At 38.7% G+C, this 17,570-nt stretch overlaps 1 long non-coding RNA gene across 3 annotated transcripts in view; it reads left to right on the top strand.

The window, feature by feature from the left end:
• LOC116285905 (uncharacterized) overlaps window positions 1-17,570 on the top strand; it is a 61,653-nt gene that overhangs the window by 3,653 nt on the left and 40,430 nt on the right. For all 3 annotated transcript variants that reach the window (XR_012058910.1, XR_012058907.1, XR_012058917.1), the window contains 2 exons: window positions 564-746; window positions 1,203-1,369. This is a non-coding gene — a long non-coding RNA (uncharacterized lncRNA). The remainder of the gene's footprint in view (window positions 1-563; window positions 747-1,202; window positions 1,370-17,570) is intronic.

The following is a 17,570-nucleotide window of genomic DNA, read 5'->3' as shown; positions in this document are numbered from 1 at the left end:
TGAGAAATACATTTCTTTCTTTTTTTAAAAAAAAATTTCATTTATTTATTATTATTTAATTTTGGCAGGGTGGGAGGCAATTAGGTTTATTTTTATTTTTTGGGAGGAGGTACTAGGGATTGAACCCGGGACCTTGTGCATGCTAAGCATGTGCACTACCATTTAAACTATACCTTCCCCCCAAGAAATACATTTCTGTTTTCTAAGTCACTGAGTTATTTGGGGTTGTTTGGTAGCAAATAAAGCCTAATCTATACTAATACAAAAATTGGTGCTGGAAGTAGGGCACTGCTGTAACAAAACTCTAAAATATATGGCATTGACATATGACTGTGTTATAAATGTTAGTGGTTGGTTGTTAGCATCCAGCTCTGATTCACTTGTGAATCTCCCAGCAAACCTAGCTTAGGAATTGAGCTCAATATTTCTTAAATAAGAGAGACTGTTTCTTGTAATTCTGTTTTATTTCTCTATTTTAGGGGAAAACACTTCTTTCCCACATCAGATGTTTCTTGAAGTATGGAGGGGGTGCCACTAACATAACACTCAATACTTTATTGCAGCACTACCAGCAAGTTTCCTGATGTGTAAGTTTGGCACGTGCAGCCCACCTTCTTCTTCTTTCATTTCTCATGGGAGCCAGGCCACCCACAGAAAGTGTGCTTTCTGCTCTGCTGCTTCATACCACGAGTTTCACAGAGTTCTGTCGGTGCCAAGGCAGGCCTGCCCATGCCAAGGAACTTGGGGTAAGCTAACAGGATAGGCCCTCTGAGGGAAGGGGAGCTCCAGGTTTGGGAGCTAAGTTCACTGCCAGGCAGTGACACAACCTGTTGTTTGAACTTTAATTCATAAGAGCAAGAGAGTTCAATGTTGGACGTTAATAATTTTGGACTTTAACATGAAGTTGGTACTAATTACTTTGGGCTATAATTTGGAAGAACAAGATAATGTGATCTCTGAATGTTTCACTTCTTGCTGGAAAATTCATATTGGGAAGGTGTTGTAATAAAATCGAGGACATCTTTTTGGCTCTTAATTTTTACGGTATGTTTATGTTATTTGATCTTTTTAGAGCTTCTGATAATGCTGAACAAGTTCATGGGAAATTTGAGGTGGCAAATAGAACAGTTTGTGAATTACAGCCTTGGGTACAGAATAGTATGGGAGCTGATTTAATTGATGTATTGTTCTGACTCATTCAGGACATTCTGGAAACAAAGCCTACACTTTACCAGTGGCCCCACGAGATTCCACAAAAGAAGTGAAATCAGTATTGAAGTGGCCTTATGAAGATGGCAACAGGACTACCCTAACTGACTGCTAACTTCTTACCCAAGGGAGATTCACATGTCCCAGGTTGATCTCATGGGTAAGCTGAAAGGGTTGAGGCAATGATCTTTATACATTTTTGATGACATACCACAGAAAATAATTTTTAGGTTTACATGTGAAATTTTTTGTCCTTAATTGCAAAAAAGTGTAATTTCTAGTATAATGTAAATATGAACATTTGAAAATAAAAAGGGTCATGTCACTTAAAAATGCACTTAATGAAATTAAATCCCATAGAAATTTAAAATCACTATCATCCATTTTTACAGAAATTTTACATTATTCTTTTTTCTCTTTGAATTTGTATTTTTATTCTACTTCCCCACAGAAGTCTTAGAAATATATTTTATGCTCAAATGTATTTTATTGCTTATCCAATCTTTCTTTTATGCAATAAAAAATTATTTATAATTTAAAAAAAATTTCTATGACCAAAAGATTCTCAAGTACCAAAAATTTCTTTTGGATTGAGTTATTATTATAATTATTATTAGAAACACATAATTGATCATAACTGCATTACAGATTTTTACAAATAATTACTATAGAGAACTAAAATTTTATTGGAAATATGTCTCAATGAAATGGATGAAGTTCCCCCTCTCCAGTTAGTTTATGAATGTAATTTTCTGCTAGAAGACAGAATAAGAAAACATGTGGGGGTATTATTAGGTGCAGAGCTTACAAAGATGAATAAATGATTGTTGTTAAATGCATTCTTTACAATAGAAAATTATATATTTAAATCTAAGTTTATTATGTAAAAGAGATGGCTAATGAGGTGACAGATGGTTAACTGGTGATAATGAGCAGAAGTGTTTGGGTAAAAAAAAAATGAGTATTGACTTACTGGATTCAGTAATCCTTAGGTAAAAATTAGTGAAAATATTTTCTCCCAGGAGTTTGAGTAATTGTTCAAAAAACACTACAAAACTTTACCGTAGCTCTGATATATGTTCCTTTTACATGTAACATTGATCTGTTGGAAGGAAATTTGGAATTTTTTAACACCTCTTTCCTTGAAATAATTTGAAATATGCAGTTGAAACACACGAGGATGATATCACGTTCTTTCTCATTACTGAGCAGGTGTACCTTGCAGCTGATGGGTATTTCCCAGAATGTTTTTCACAAATTTTCCATTTTTGAATTCTGAGATAGATATATGGAACATGAAACTTTACTGTGAGTTTGTTACCCATATGAAGTAGGACCCTGTTGCTGTCTCAACAGTCTTCTTTGACAGCATCAGGGAGTGGAAGAGGAAATGGCATTAGGCAAAAATGATCATAACTTCTGCTACCCAACTCTACAATATATCTGAATTCACAACACCACAACACAGACCAAAATACCCAATTTCTAACACCATGCTTTTCTCCTAAAAGAAACATATTTAAGATAAGGAAAGTCAGGAAATCTGCTGCTTATCACGCCTTGATTAAATTAAATATTGACATCAATATTTACAATTGTTCCTTCGTATGGTGCCTTAGAGGCTTTTTGCACATGGGAGCAGTTTGCCACAGTGAGACCTGTGATGGGTGAGAGGAGAAAAGATTGATTTAAAAAATGATTTGAAATCGGAAAGTTGAATTGGTGTCTCAGCAATTATCTGTGCTTGTATTCCCCTTAGAAAGTACTTATAGAATCTCAGGGTAGACTTATTCTAGTTTGGAGATTACTAGATTAAGAGAATAAAATTAGGTGAGGAATGTGGTGTAGTTGCAGGGGATTTTATTAACACTCCCAGCTTCTTGGGCCAGCTTTTCCTCTTCCCAGCAAGTAAGATACTAGATGGTAAGAAACTGGGTAAGAAAGCTCAGCCTCTTGACTAGTCTTATTTTTGGAGTCACGCTTATCAGAAATCATGACTTCTAGACTGTTACTTTATGCTGCAAAATTTACGGGGACAAGTTGTGATCTTTTGGTTCTTCTCATCAGAAACTCCTGGACCTACTTGCTACTAAAAATCTGTGTTCTGCTAGAGAACTTCCTTTCAGTAATCATGATAAAGTCCAAGCCAGTCAGAATTTCCTCTAGTGTATGACAGTAGTTGAATTATGCATGCCAATTTATTACAGAGGATTCAAGAGCAGTTTATTCTGCATTAAACTGAAGCTTTAAGCTCCTGGTTTTTGTTTTTTCAATCTAAAAAGCAGCTCATTTTCTATAGATCTAAATGCTTAAAGATTTGTGTCCCTTTAAAAAGTGCCATTTACTTGAAATATTAAAGATCTGTCGGCCCAGAGCTTCTATTACAGTTATCACATCTTTATTTTGCTTTATAATCTTTTCTCATATGAGGCCCATGTTTTCTATCATTGTTTTATGAATGTTAAAATCAAAATTTAGCAAGCCAAATAACATACACAGGAAGAAACAGAATGGCAAGCCTGATTTCCTTAGTCAACCCATTATTATATTCATCCACCTTCTGTGAAACTCTGGTAATAGTATGTCTTGAAGAACTAACTGTTTAAAGTTAAGGAGCAAATCTTTTCCTACTGATCTTAACTCTTCTGATGTTTTATATATATTGCCCAGTAATAATCGTCCTTTAGAAAATTACATTTTGAAAACAAACTGCACTCATCCCTATGTACAAATCTATGAAATATATACAAAATAGTACTAGGGAAAAAACAAGGACTGAATATAATTTCATGGCTAAAGAACATAGGAAAATTCACAGTAGTATTTGTTGTGTTAGTATGCACAGCACTATCAAGTGCTGAGAATGTTCAGGGGCCTCAGTACACCATATCCCTCTTCCTGCCAAGTTGTGAACAAACTGAAAAATAGGAAAAAGAATAGACAGCTGAGAACAATCACTCTTATTGGTGAAGCTGTTGCTATAGACAAGATGGCACTTCCCTACCTATACCTCAATAATGTCTTTCCCTTGCAATTAGAATAAAATCTAAGCTCCTTATCATCTGTTCTACACCTACCCTCTGATTGCTCTCCACTCACCTTTTTTCATTATGCTCCAGCCAACCTGATTTTCTATCTTTGTTTGAATGCTTCAAGCTCATTCGTACCTAGAGATTTTGCATTTGCTCTTTTTCGTGCCTGGAATTCTCTGCCCCTAGGTTTTCTCATGGCTGACTGATTCTCATTACTTAGGTCACAGCTCAAATGTCCATCCCTCAGAGAAGTCATATCCTGACCACACCTCCAAAGAGCTTTCACTTTTTCCCCCTAACTTTAATTATTCTCTGTCCTGCTTAATTTTCTTCACAGTTTTTAGTACTACCAGAACTTACCTTATTTTACATTTATTATCTGTCCTTCTGCTAACCCCCAGTAGAATGTGATTCCATGATGGGTAGGGTTCATCTGTCTTGTTCCCTGCTGTATCCTCAGAATTTAGAATGAAAGTTGCCATTTAGTGGAGGGTTATTACATATTTGGTGAATGAGAGAATGACTCAAGGTCCAGATATAGTCAGGAAAGGCCTCCCAAGAGACCTTTACCTTAGAAATTTACCTTAGTTCAGAGTTGTAGCCCTTTGTTTAAAATGTAAATGTTGGCTTTTGCCAGCACATAGAGGGTTTTTTTTTTCCCCTCCAGTGCAGAACTTGTATTAACTAAAGTATAAGATTGACATATAAAATCCCTTTGCCAGTTTGTTAGTTTTCAGTGAACAATATAACTGTCACATGGACCCAGACTTGCAGTGATATGATCTGTTATGGGCAGAAAATCATACATAGGACAGGGAATTAAATTAGAAACATTTTGGGAAAACATAGAATACAAGAAAAGTGAAAGAGTTAGATGGCTTGTGTGTTTCAAGACATTCATTTATTTAACATTCATTATGGATTTCTGACTTTGTCTTATATTCTGTGCTAGGTACTGAAGACTCAACAAGAAATACTATTAAGCACCAGCCCTTACGGGATGTGTAGTTTAGTGAAGAGGCAGACCATAAATTGACAATTACAAACCAGTGTCAAAAGTGCTCTTTTTAGGTTAATGTCGGGATGATATAGGAGGACCTAGAAGGGAAACTAAGCCTTGGGGGATCAAGGTGAACCTCCTAGGAGATGGGATGTTTGAGCTGAGCTCTGAGGAGTTACCCAAGCAGAACAAGGAAAGGCATGGGGGAAGGGCACTGCTGGCAGAAGCTACAGCCTGAGCAAACGTTTGGAAGCTGGAGAGAGCAGAGCTTTCTAAGAACTACAAGTAGTTTAGTGAGGTTGGGGCAAGATGGGCTGAGAAGCCTGGCTCTTAGACTCATGGACCTAGGTAGGTCTGGACTTTATCCCTGTAAAGAGTAAAAGGGAGCCACTGAAAGTTTTTTTTTTGATGGAGGGGCAGAGTTCATCATTGCCAGAGTATAGCCAATACCTTGCATTCCTTTCTTCCAAAGAATTTTCCTTAAATATCGAGGAAAGTCCATGCTCCTTTTCCGAGAACCCACAACTTTTCCTCTGTCCATTCCCAGCCGCATACCTGCTGCCCTCCATTCTGCACACTGCGTTCCAGACCTGTCAAACTTCTCAGCTTTTCGATTCACTTCCCAATATTTAGTTATGCTTTTGTATCCCCCACTCCTGCTAACACTCTCACTCACGCCACTTTCAAAAAATGTTATTGGATTAGTCTTCCAAACTATAAAAGCAATATATATTCTTTGCTACAAGCCAAACAACATTGAGATGTACAAAGAAAGACTTAAAACTCTCTCCTTTCCTCTCACCACCACACTCATACATGCACAGTGTGCTCTAAAATATATGTACTATTTTAACTAAAATAGATGTATGCTATACAGTTTGTACAGTTCTCCCCTACTCCTCCAACAGGGTATCATGGACATCATTCCAGTACTTGCTGGATGTCAGTCCCTATGCTTTATCTCATTTACCCCACAGCTACCATGTGAGGTAGGTACTGTTATCTCCAGAGGGTAGATGAGGAACTGAGATGTGATTAATTCGCCCAAGGTGCATGGATTGTGGAAGCATCATTTTTTTTTAAATTAACAGACTTTATTTCTTAGAGCAGTTTCAGGTTCATAGCAGAACTGAGCTGCAAATACAGAGAGATCACACACAGCCCTCCCCACCTATGCATATATACACTCCTGCCCTCAACATTCCTCATCAGTGTGGCATATTTGGTACAATCGATGAGTCAACATGGACACATTATTATCAACCAAAGTCCATGGTATGCATTAGGGTTCATTCTTGATGTATATTCTGCGAGTTTTGACAAATGCATAATGACATGTAGCCACCACTATGGTATCGTACAGAATAATTTCATTGCCCTAAAAATCCGTTGTGATCCATCTATTCATTCCTCCCTTCCTCCCTCTCCCCAAACCCCTGGAAATCACAGTTTTTTTATTGTTTCTGTAGCTTTGCCTTTGTGGAAGCAGCAATTTTGAGTCCACTCCCTTTTACTATCTTCCAAGTAATGCTATTTTCTTTTTAATAACTGTACAATATTTATACAGATGTCCAGAATTTATTCAGTCATTCCTCTATTGATTTATGCTGAAGCTGCCTTTTGCCACTACTAAAATTGCCTCAATATGTAATTCTCCAAAGTGGGATCTGAGATCAGAGGACATACTTATTTTTATTACAGTACACAGACAAATTATGTTCCCAGGATTGTGTAGCATTCTTACATCCTCAAGAAACATGGAACAGTGTCTGCTTCCCTGTACCCTCACTAGTCCTAGTGATACTGATATCTTTAGATTTGGGGTTTTTTTTAAACACTGATCAGTAGGAACAATGCACCTTTGTTTTGATTTGCATGTTTCTTGACTATAGGTTAAGTTGAAAATTTTTCTGTGTTTTTGAGATGTTTGCATTTCCTGTTCCATGATTTGTCTATTCATTTCCTGTCCTGTCCACTTTTTCTGTTGAGTTGTTTGTCCTTGATCATTTTTGGCAGGGAAGGAGAATATTTATAATAGTAGTAATACTAACCTTTTTTTCTGACGTGTTCAAATATTTTCTCCTCTTCTATGCTCACCCTTTGACTTTTTTAAGGCATCTTTTACCTTATAGCGATGTTTAATTGTTTTGTGCTTCAATCTGTTGGTCTTTCCTGTCATGGCTTTTGGTATTCCTGAAATTGATGAGTTTGAGACATCTCTCTCCATTAAGGATTGGAACAGCCAGGGAAGACTTTCCTTGAAGAGTGCTTGATGGGCTCTGATGACTGTTGTCTCAGACTTTTTACCTTTGCTGCTACCTCCCAGTCTCCTTCTGAGGGATCTGTTCTTTCTTGAGATTTGTTATTACGTTCAAGCAAAGCCTCTCTGGCCTGGGGATCATTTGTCACTTATGAAAGTCTGCATATCTTTGCTCTGATTCACTATGTACTAATTTTCTGTTTCTCTCTCCTAGTTTTAAGGAACAATCACCATGGGGTCTTCTCTTTTATGTTTTGAGTTTTGGGTCATTTTCAGCCTCTGACTTCTTAAGCTTTTTAGAGGCAGTTTAGAGGGAAGACATGCCCTTGGTACAAGACCTGTGGTTGGTGAAGATAAATTGGTAATGGGGAAGTTGTGGGCTTGAGAGCGAGTTCGATTCTGTCTTTGATTACAGCTGTACCATCCTGGGGAGGTCGTTATAAGCCTCAGGGCCCTTTTCTGTAAAAAAGGAAGTGATAATAATACTGTTCTGAGGCCACTTTTTGACACAGGATAGGCCTCTAACAGTTAATTTAGACGTCTCTTCCTTTTTGGTCACATTTCAGGAATATTTTAATGAGGTCAGGTCTTCACAAATTACCTTGGTATCCCTTTTGGCGAAACAAGCTTCTTTTGCTGTCAGCCTGTAAAAGAAGGTTAAAATTTCTGGGCTTTAAAGACTGGAATCCTTTGCAGCTCTCTGGAATGAACTGCCCATATTTCATTATTGAAAAGAGAAACATTTAAACTCTTAGTGGAAAATGAATTTGAAGCCATTTTACACAAACCATGGCTGAGGACCAAGGATCCAAGATAGAGCATGTGTGGGTTCGGGGGTGGACACTAGGGAGAAGAGTCTGGTCTGCATTTTTGTGGATTTCAAAATGTGTGCATAATTTGTTCCAGGTTGTCATTGATAGGCTCATTGAAAAGATCCAGAGTTATCATCCAGGCCTGTCCCCTGCCCTTAAGCTGGTGATTACCCATTAGTAAAGACAATTTGTTGAATTGCTTAATTGATGGTAATCCTGGATAATAAATAATTCTAGGGGCTTTGGGGCTAAGTGCTGGGGCTGAGAAGCTAAACAGGAGAAGTGGGTCTCAGGAGAACGTATGCCTGACCCTATGTAATGATCTTCATTCTTTGCCTCCCACCTCCACATTTAAGGCACCATAGACCTGCTCTTAGATCTGGATCCAATAGACAAGGGGAAGGAGGCCTAAACCAGTTCCTAGCTTAAAAGTCTTGCTGTCCTTCAATCTCAAGCCTTGAAGTGTTCAGACTTTATGTAGGTATTCAAATTAACTAACATATTTGTTTTTCCTTTTATTTTTTTCAACTAACATATTTGAATGCTATGTGTAAGACTTTTTATGACAGTTTTGATGAGAATCACATGTTTTTGAAATATTAAATACTAGAGGATATATGTAATTTTTGAAGGTGAGGAAGCAGGCCAACCTGCAGGCCAAGGAAAACATATCCGTGGGCTTTGGGGTCTCTAGGCCTACAGTTTCAACTTACAGTACAGTAATTAAATATCGTGTTGATAGTAGAGTAATCAAAGATAACCGTTTGACTAGAAGAATGACTCTCAGTGTGTGTTTTTGGGGATGGGAGGAGACAGCAGGGCATTAAAGTCTGGCAGGAGGGCGTTCTTAAAAGCTGCATAGATCCTGATCTTTCCCGGCCCAGGTGCTTCCCCACTCCCTCCATGGAAAGTCCTAACATTGTCAGCTATGGTTCCTCTTGAAAGTCCAGAGCATTCCTCGGCTATGCAACAAAGGAGAAAAGAAGCCATGTCACAAGTCTTAGAGCACTATGTTTATGAACTGCTTTCACGTCTGTCCTTTCATCAGATCTTTACAACCTTGTGCAGTAGGTGTGATGGTCATTGTCCCCATTTAAAGCTGCCAGAATACACTGAGAGAGGTCAAGTGATTTGTCCACAGTCACATAATTTGTAAGCAGTAAACATGAGACTAGATACATAATCTTATAATTTTTAGAGTTTTTCTCTCATGTATAGTTTCACATACTTGTGTCTATTTGTTTATCCCTACCACCACTAATTCTTGAAAGGATCTGATGTGGCTCACTTCACTATGACTGGTGACTAGTTTTTGCCATTCCTATGACCAAGCCTCAGCCGGTCCCCTCCCTGGCTTGGTGTGCTGCCTGGAACCCCAGATCTTCTTTTGTGGCTGGGAAATTATCAGGATCTGTGCAGCTTTTAAGTCTCCTCCTGTCGGACTCTAATGCCTTCCTGTCTCCCACGACCCCACAAACATACACATAGTCATTCCTCTAGTCCATAAGTACTTTCACTTATGCTGTTGTCATCAAGACATTGAATCTCCCAGACCAGTCATCCCTCTTGAAACCCTTCTCCATCACCTGCTGTGCTCCTGGGCTCCATTTGAGGGGTTCTGTGTCTCCTTGTTCTGGCCTATCTTGTCACCCAATAAGCCTCAGGGGTACACTCTGAGTCTGGGGCTATCCCTAGTACAGGTGATATGTGACTTAGACATCAGTTGTCTGGAGCTGGACTAAGTACCCTGACTCATTTTACATAGGCTGCTGAATAGCTGCCAAAGCAGTGGCCTTCTGACATAAGACAAATTTGGATGATAGACAATGGACATTGTTGGGGGAACTACAATTTAGGATTCTTCAAGTATTTTCCCTAGTGTAGCTTAAAATGCAACAGTCATGCATCTGGGTAGTACTACCAGAAGAATTTTAGTAGTTTGAAATTTCTAGGGTTCATTAAATACTGCAGTTGACCCTTGAAAACAAAGTGGGGTGGAATTAGGGGAGCCTACTGGTGCAGTAGAAGATCCACATATAACTTAAAGTCAGCCCTTCCTGTGTATGTCTTCTTTCTCCATATCAGCTGTTCTACATCTATGGATTGAACCAACTGTAGATCATGTTACATCATAGTATTTATTATTTTAAAAAATCTGCATATAAGTGGACCCATGTAGTTCAAACCTGTGTTGTTCAAGGGTCAGCTGTACTTTGAAGAATTCTGAAATGTGCAGGGTTAGGTGGACATTGTGGCTGTTTTCAACATAGTCTTTTGAAGGGGTTATTTCTTTCATGTCTGGAAAGTTGCCAGGGAGGGACAGTGTGGAGATCTGGTTATTGCTGAGTCTCTAGGTACTTACAGCAGGGCTCTGCATGTCAAGTTTATAAAAAGCTGTTCAGTCTTCTCTTTCTCATCTTCCCTCTAAACCATCACTGTGACTGACCCTGTGTGTTTGAGAGGGAGAGAGACGGAGAGACAAAGAGGGAGAGAGAGAGAGAGAGATACTTAATGACCAAGAAAGCACCAACGTGCAGAGATGGCTTGGTACAGCCCTGATGTGGGTATTTGTAGGAGGAAATGGAGTCTTTTGTCAGGACCTTGCTTTGCCCAGGGTTGGCTTCGATTACAGTTTTTTATTGGAGGTGGCAGATCACCAGAAGGAATGGTGTGTTTCAGCAGTATCTTGGATTCTTCCTTTCTTTACTTGACTTAATTCAGAAACTAGACAACAATTTAGTGTGTAACTTGTACCATTTCCTTTGCATATAATGAAAGTTTTATTTAAAGTCTTCAGGAGCATTTTTACTGGTTTTCAACAGAGAGAATAATCAAATGAGAATTGTAAATAAATACTTTTGCAGCCATTTTTACTTGACAAATAATTTTCCTAAGCTACAGTTTTCTCTCTCTCTCTCTGAAATATGTAGAGGAGAACTAGACTTTTATAGGAAGAATGTGAATTCTCATGCATTTTCACATACTGCTCAAGACCTTTTCAGTTTAATGATAGATATTTTAAAAGCAGAAGGGGACTTACTGATAGGCTGGTCTCCAACTTCTTCTAACAGAAATATAGAATGCAAAGTATTTCTGAGATTATTTGAAACATATAGGAAAATATTTTAAAATTTCTCCCGGTGACCACATAGAATATCATTTACCTGTCTACTTCAATACAGAGGTGTTGGGTAGCAAGTGAAGGCTGAAGGTGGCTTAGAATAACAATAACAGATAATTTATACAGTTATGTTCCAGACCTGTTCATGTATGTTTGTGTGTAAGTGCATATACATTTTTTTCACTTAATCCTCACAATAATGTATGGGTCAGGTACTATTATTATCAATATTTTACACATAAAGAAACAGAGGTACAGTGAGGTCACACAGCTAGAACCTGATCACTTGTGTCTGTACTATATGGACTCCCCTGCTGTGTTTTTGCATGGTTCAGCTGAAGATCAAGATTCTCCAGTGCTGACACCAGTGCTGAAGTTGGGTCCCTGGCCAGTTCTTTTGTGGGACATGGCTGCTGTCCCTCAACAGTTCCCATAGGCTGCAATAGCTAACATCTACTGAGTACTTACTGTGTGCCAGGTAATGGGAGAAGTGCTTTACATATAGTATCTCACCACTTATCCCAACAGCCTTATAAAGTAGGAGCTGTTTCACTTCCATTTTACATATGAGGAAACTGAGACCTAGGGAAGTTAAGTCACTGTTCAAGATCAATAGCCAGTAGGGCCAAGATTCACTGTAATGGTGTCCTACTCTACTGCTCAGGAGCGGGGCTCCTAACTTCTTTGGGCTGCTAGTAAAGTCTCTGCCAGCACAAATTTTCTGTGTGTCACGACTGTTTTGCTAGGAATTTCCTGAAATTAAGATTTAAGAGTACCTTCAGAAAGAGAAAGCCCAGCTTAACAGGGAACCTGGAAGAGAGAAGGTGACAGGGACTCTTCCCTTCAGTAGAATATGAGCACATTATGGTGTGTTTCTGTTGGGGAAAGGGAGCATTGACTGTTAAAATGGGAGCTCTCAAAGTGTTGTAGTTGGTTACATCTTGGCCTTCATCCTTAATCAGTAATTAGCATTTAGTTCTACTTTATCTAATGTACAATGTATATTTTCCTTTTATTCATTCATTTGGTCACTGCTGATGCCTTAAATGTTACAGCTGCCTACTACAACTATAAAGCTCTCACAGAATTACTTGAAAATAGAATCAACTTATCAACAAGCTACCTCAGAGGTGTTGTGGGTTTGGTTCCAGACCACCACAATAAAGCTAGTCACATGAGTTTTTGGTTTCACAGTACATATTAAAGTTCTGTTTACACTATACTGTAGTCTATTAAGTGTGCATTAGTATAATGTCTAAAAATACAATGTACACACCTTAATTTAAATATATTTTATTGCTAAGAAATGCTAACCATCATCTGACAATGCAGGGTTGCCACAAATCTTCAATTTGTGAAAGGTGCAATATGTGCAAAGCATAATAAAGTGAAGCACAATAAAATGAGGTATGCGTGTATATAAACCATCAATACTGTATTAGAAAAAAGAATAATTATAGTAATGCTAATTATGTGAAGTGAAAGTATAAATACATAATACTAGATTTTACATGAGAATAATAATGTTTAATTCTGGTATCTTCCCTAGGTATCTCTTATTTCAACATCTTGTAAGCTCTTAGTCTCCCTGGTTGGTGCTGAGGCTGTACAGATAAATAAGCCATGGACCTTGTCTTCAAGGAATGTGCAGTTCCTCTTGGGAGACAACTGGTAAAGGGCTCTGAAAACACAAAGAACAGGATGCACTCCGGAAGAGAGGAGGTGGCGTGAAGGTGTTGTCCAGGAAGGCCTCTTGGAGGAGATAATCCCAGGGTGCCTAGTGTATCACACTGATGGGGGAGGCTTGATTGCTGAGCAGATAGGCTCTGGAGTTAGGGGGATTCAAATCCTGACTCTGCTACTTACTAGCTCTGTGGCCTTAGGCCTTGATTTTGGTCTCTCCAGGCTAGGCCTTTGTTTCCTTAAGTGTAAGATAGGGTGACAGTACTGAACTTGATTTCAAACAGGTGGTTTTGAGAATCGGATGAGAGCACTTAGAATACTTAGAGATAGACCTGGCACAACATAAGCGTTCAGAACATGAGAGCTGTTGTTTGATAATGTTTTATAACAACGTGAAAGTGTGTAGATTCTGTTTATCTCCTCAAATATTAACCACTTATCAAGATTTTCTAGTTTCTAAAATTCTTCTGCAGTGCTCCTGTTTCTCAAATTGCTGCTTACAGTACTAAGGCCACGTTAGGGAATTACAGCCAGGTGAGATGATATTTGGGCTAAGGTGTTGTGACATCAGGGACAGTCTTACCCCTAGATGTCAAGAGGCTCTCATTTAAGACTGAATGATGTATTCTGGATGAGGGCTTGATGAAATCTGACTAACTCTTGAGAAACAGTATATTTCAGAATTAAAATAGATTTTGTTCTTTTCTTTTTATTAGATGTAAAGTTAAAACCCTATAATTATCCTCAAAATAAGGAGAACATCAAACCTCAAACCAAAGTATAAAGAGAGAAAGTTCTAATTGATTCCAACTTAATTCTTTTTATTGAAAATATTATTCAGAAAAGTTGTCATGTAGGATCCCTGACATCCCTTGGAGAGTTAAGTTAAAAAAAGCTATCTTGGATTTTAGTACAAATCTCAAAAATTTTTTTTTAAACTTTGAGGGAGATGTGTAAGTTCAGTTTTGCCCATTGGCCTGGACTTGAGACCTATCTTTCTTTGCACAGTTATAGCTCCATTAACAAATGCTCTAGAAGAAAAGACCCTTTGTAGTCAGCAGTGGTCAAACAAGAAAATCCTCATGAGACATGCCAGACAGGGTAGCACGAGCTCAGCCAAGCCTGCCTGAAAACAGTCTCATTGAGGATCCTCAGGCAGCACCATCTGTCTGTCTGTCTGTCTGTCTGTCTCACACAGCTGCAGAGCAGCAAGGCTGCAACTCCTCACAGTTTCTCTTTGGGGTCTGTATCTTTTCCTTTCTCTGCCATTTCCCTCTCTTGGCCATGATTCTCTCCACTGACTCAGGGCTGGTCTCTACCCTTCCCTCTGATATCAGTTGTCAGACTGTCTTTTCGGGAGCCTAGGATCCTCTTTGTGATCATTCTCCCTGCCCCACCTTTAGACACTCTCTCCTTCCCTCTCTGTCGAAACATAAAAAGATCATGAGCCCAGATGGCATGGTTCCAACTGTACGTTTCTGCCAGAGAGCCCTGCTGTCCTTGGGAGAAGGTGGCTGGAACTAACCACAGTACACTTTCTGCAAGACCAGCCCCCCAGCCTGAGGCAGTGAAGATGGCAGCAAAGACCCTGGCCACCAGTACCAGTAAATTCCCATGCAGCAGGTCCTGCTCACTCCTCTCGCATCTTTTAAAAAATTTTTTTAATTGAAGTATAGTCAGTTTACAATGTTGTGTCAATTTCTAGGGTACAGCACAATGCTTCAGTCATACATGAACATACATATATTTATTTTCATATTCTTTTTCACTATAAATTATTGCAAGATATTGAACATAGTTCCCTGTGCTATGTAGTATGAACTTGTTTATCTATTTTATATATATATATTAGTATCTGCAAATCTTGAACTCCTAGTTTATCCTTTCCCACTCCCTTCCCCATCTGGTAACCATAAGTTTGTTTTCTATGTCTGTGAGTCTGTTTCTGTTTTGTAAATAAGTTTGTCTTTTTTTTTAAGATTCCACATATAAGAGATATCATATGGTATTTTTCTTTCTTTTTTGGCTTACTTCACTTAGAATGACAATCTCCAGGTCCATCCATTTTGCTACAAATGGCATTATTTTATTCTTTTTTACGGCTGAGTGGTATTCCATTGTATAAATATCCCACATCTTCTTTATCCAGTCATCTGAAGGTGGACATTTAGGTTGTTTCCATGTCTTGGCTGTTGTAAGTAGTGCTACTATGAACTCTCTTGCATCTTTACTCTCTCCCCTCCCTCTGTCTCAGAGACTTCTGTTGCATATTTTATGGTTTTCAGAATGTTTAGTACTAGTTTAATAAACATTTAATTCTGTTTTCATACTGTATAAAATGCTTTGAAATTGGGATATGACTCTCAATGCCTCATATTATTTCTATGTCTGAAAATGAAGTTAATGACAAAGAAATATGTTGATGGAATATAATAGCTTCATTAATAGAAGCAATTAGTAAATTGACTTGTCATTAAGGAATATTTAAATTTATTTTTTGACAAAATAATTGTTTATTAATAGTGATTAAGAAATACTTAATAGCAAGTAATACATCAACAATTGTTAATTTCTTATTTATCACATTTGCATTAAAATAACAATAAAGAAAATAAATAGAAAACCTTCACTTACAATTCGGCCACTCCATATAATTACTGTTTTTATCTTCCTGTGTTCTCTTCTAGGCTTAGGCCATGTGTTTCTGAAGCTGCCAGTTGGGGTTCCTATTGCATTTCTGTGGTAGAGGAATTCTTGTGAAAAGTTGTATTCCATCTGGGGGTTGTACCTCAAACTAGCTCTCGGTAGTACCCACCCACATTTTAACTCGCTGCTTTAGTCTATTATCTCAGAACTCTGGCTGTACCATTATGCTATTGAGATCCTCTTTTTTTTGGAGTGGTTATGATGGGACTGTGACTTTACCACCAGTACATGGAAGAATAGCTGTATGACTCAGTTTTCATTGTATGTTTCATTGGATGTAGAGAGTTTGTGGGTACTAATAGGCCTTTACACCTAAGAGTTGAATTCCTTCGTTATCTTGGATCCCTTTGTGCTATTGACACCATGAAAAGTTCTCAGCTCAGGATAGGCAATGAATAGGGCCTGAAGTAATAATCTGCTTCATCCTCCAAAAGGCACAGCCACATGTACTCCAAGCTCAGTGGAGAAACACTGGCCTCTCCCTCTTTCTAGTTTTCTTTCTGAAGTTGCAGATTTCTTATCTTAGTATGTATAAAACTTGTCTGATTGTAAAAATCATCTGAAGTGCTGGTGAAAAACACAGTTTTCATGGCTCTTACCAGATCTATTGAATCAGAATTTGGAGGGACTGCTTAGTTTAAATATGTACTCTGGATAATTTTTACAATCCAGGCAGATTTGGGAAACAGTAGTTTATTTGAAGCAAATTCATAGCTGCTGGTTTGCTTAGCTCATATTTGGGGAGAGATGGTCGGCAAATCCATCCTCAGGAGAACAACAGCTGGGTAGGTCCTGTCCTTACTATACTCCAAATATGGCTGTGACTGTGGCTTGTGAAATGTAGCACAAGAGATCAGGCCAGTGTGGGATGACTGTCTTCCCCTCCCAGGGTCATCATACAGAAGACTGCCACAGCCTTCACCTTGCCTCAGTGAAGAGGGAGAAATGTATAGATGGGGTTATTTTCTGTGTGTCACATGCAACTTCAGAATGTCATTCCTCACTGAAATTATAATTATGTACATTTAGAAATTTTCCTTATGCTTTCTTCATGTGGTTACTGGGTTATTTAAAATCTAGTTTATACACTGAAAACTTGCTCCCTCATTAATCTCACTGCCATTAATTTGAAAGATAAGCAGAGTTTATGCAACTCTAGGCCATAGCCCAGAGCTAGAGTAGTATTCCCTGAAGAAGGCTGGTCCCCAAATTGGGAAATACTGGGGCTTTTTGAGTTTAAACTCACTTCCTGGGTGCCTCTCCTTGCCCTGGGGCATCAGGGCCCTCCTGCTGTCCTCCAGCTGCCCACTTTCTCTGCTCTTTCTCCTTCCTTCCACGGCAGTGCCGCATGCTCCAAAACTGTCTTTCCTTCCCTTTTAAGTTCTTATCCTGAGTCAAAGGAATGGATGAGGTGAACATATAACATAGTGGGAATGAGTGATGACTTATTGCATTAACAGACTGTCCCAAGGACACTGATATTTTAAGACAATACTTGTTAAACTAAAGGACTAAGTCTTGAATACAGGTTGTCAGGCAGTTTCAAAGGAGAGTGAGGGATCTTTAAATCACACCACAGGGCCATAGTTCACTCTGCTCCCCGAGGTCAGCTGATGTTCTTGGAAATGTGTTGATATGGTATTCAGTCAAGAAGGCCAAGGTAACATGCTTGAATCTGGTTAAAGGGCAAGTCCAGGCCTTTCTTCCCACCCTCTTGGTCTCTCATCTCCAGCAGGGTGCCACATGG

The sequence above is a fragment of the Vicugna pacos genome, chromosome 2, assembly GCF_048564905.1.
Source record: "Vicugna pacos chromosome 2, VicPac4, whole genome shotgun sequence".
NCBI classification, from domain to species: domain Eukaryota; kingdom Metazoa; phylum Chordata; class Mammalia; order Artiodactyla; family Camelidae; genus Vicugna; species Vicugna pacos.
Note: the sequence above shows the minus strand (reverse complement) of the source record. Positions and strands in the feature narration are given on the sequence as shown.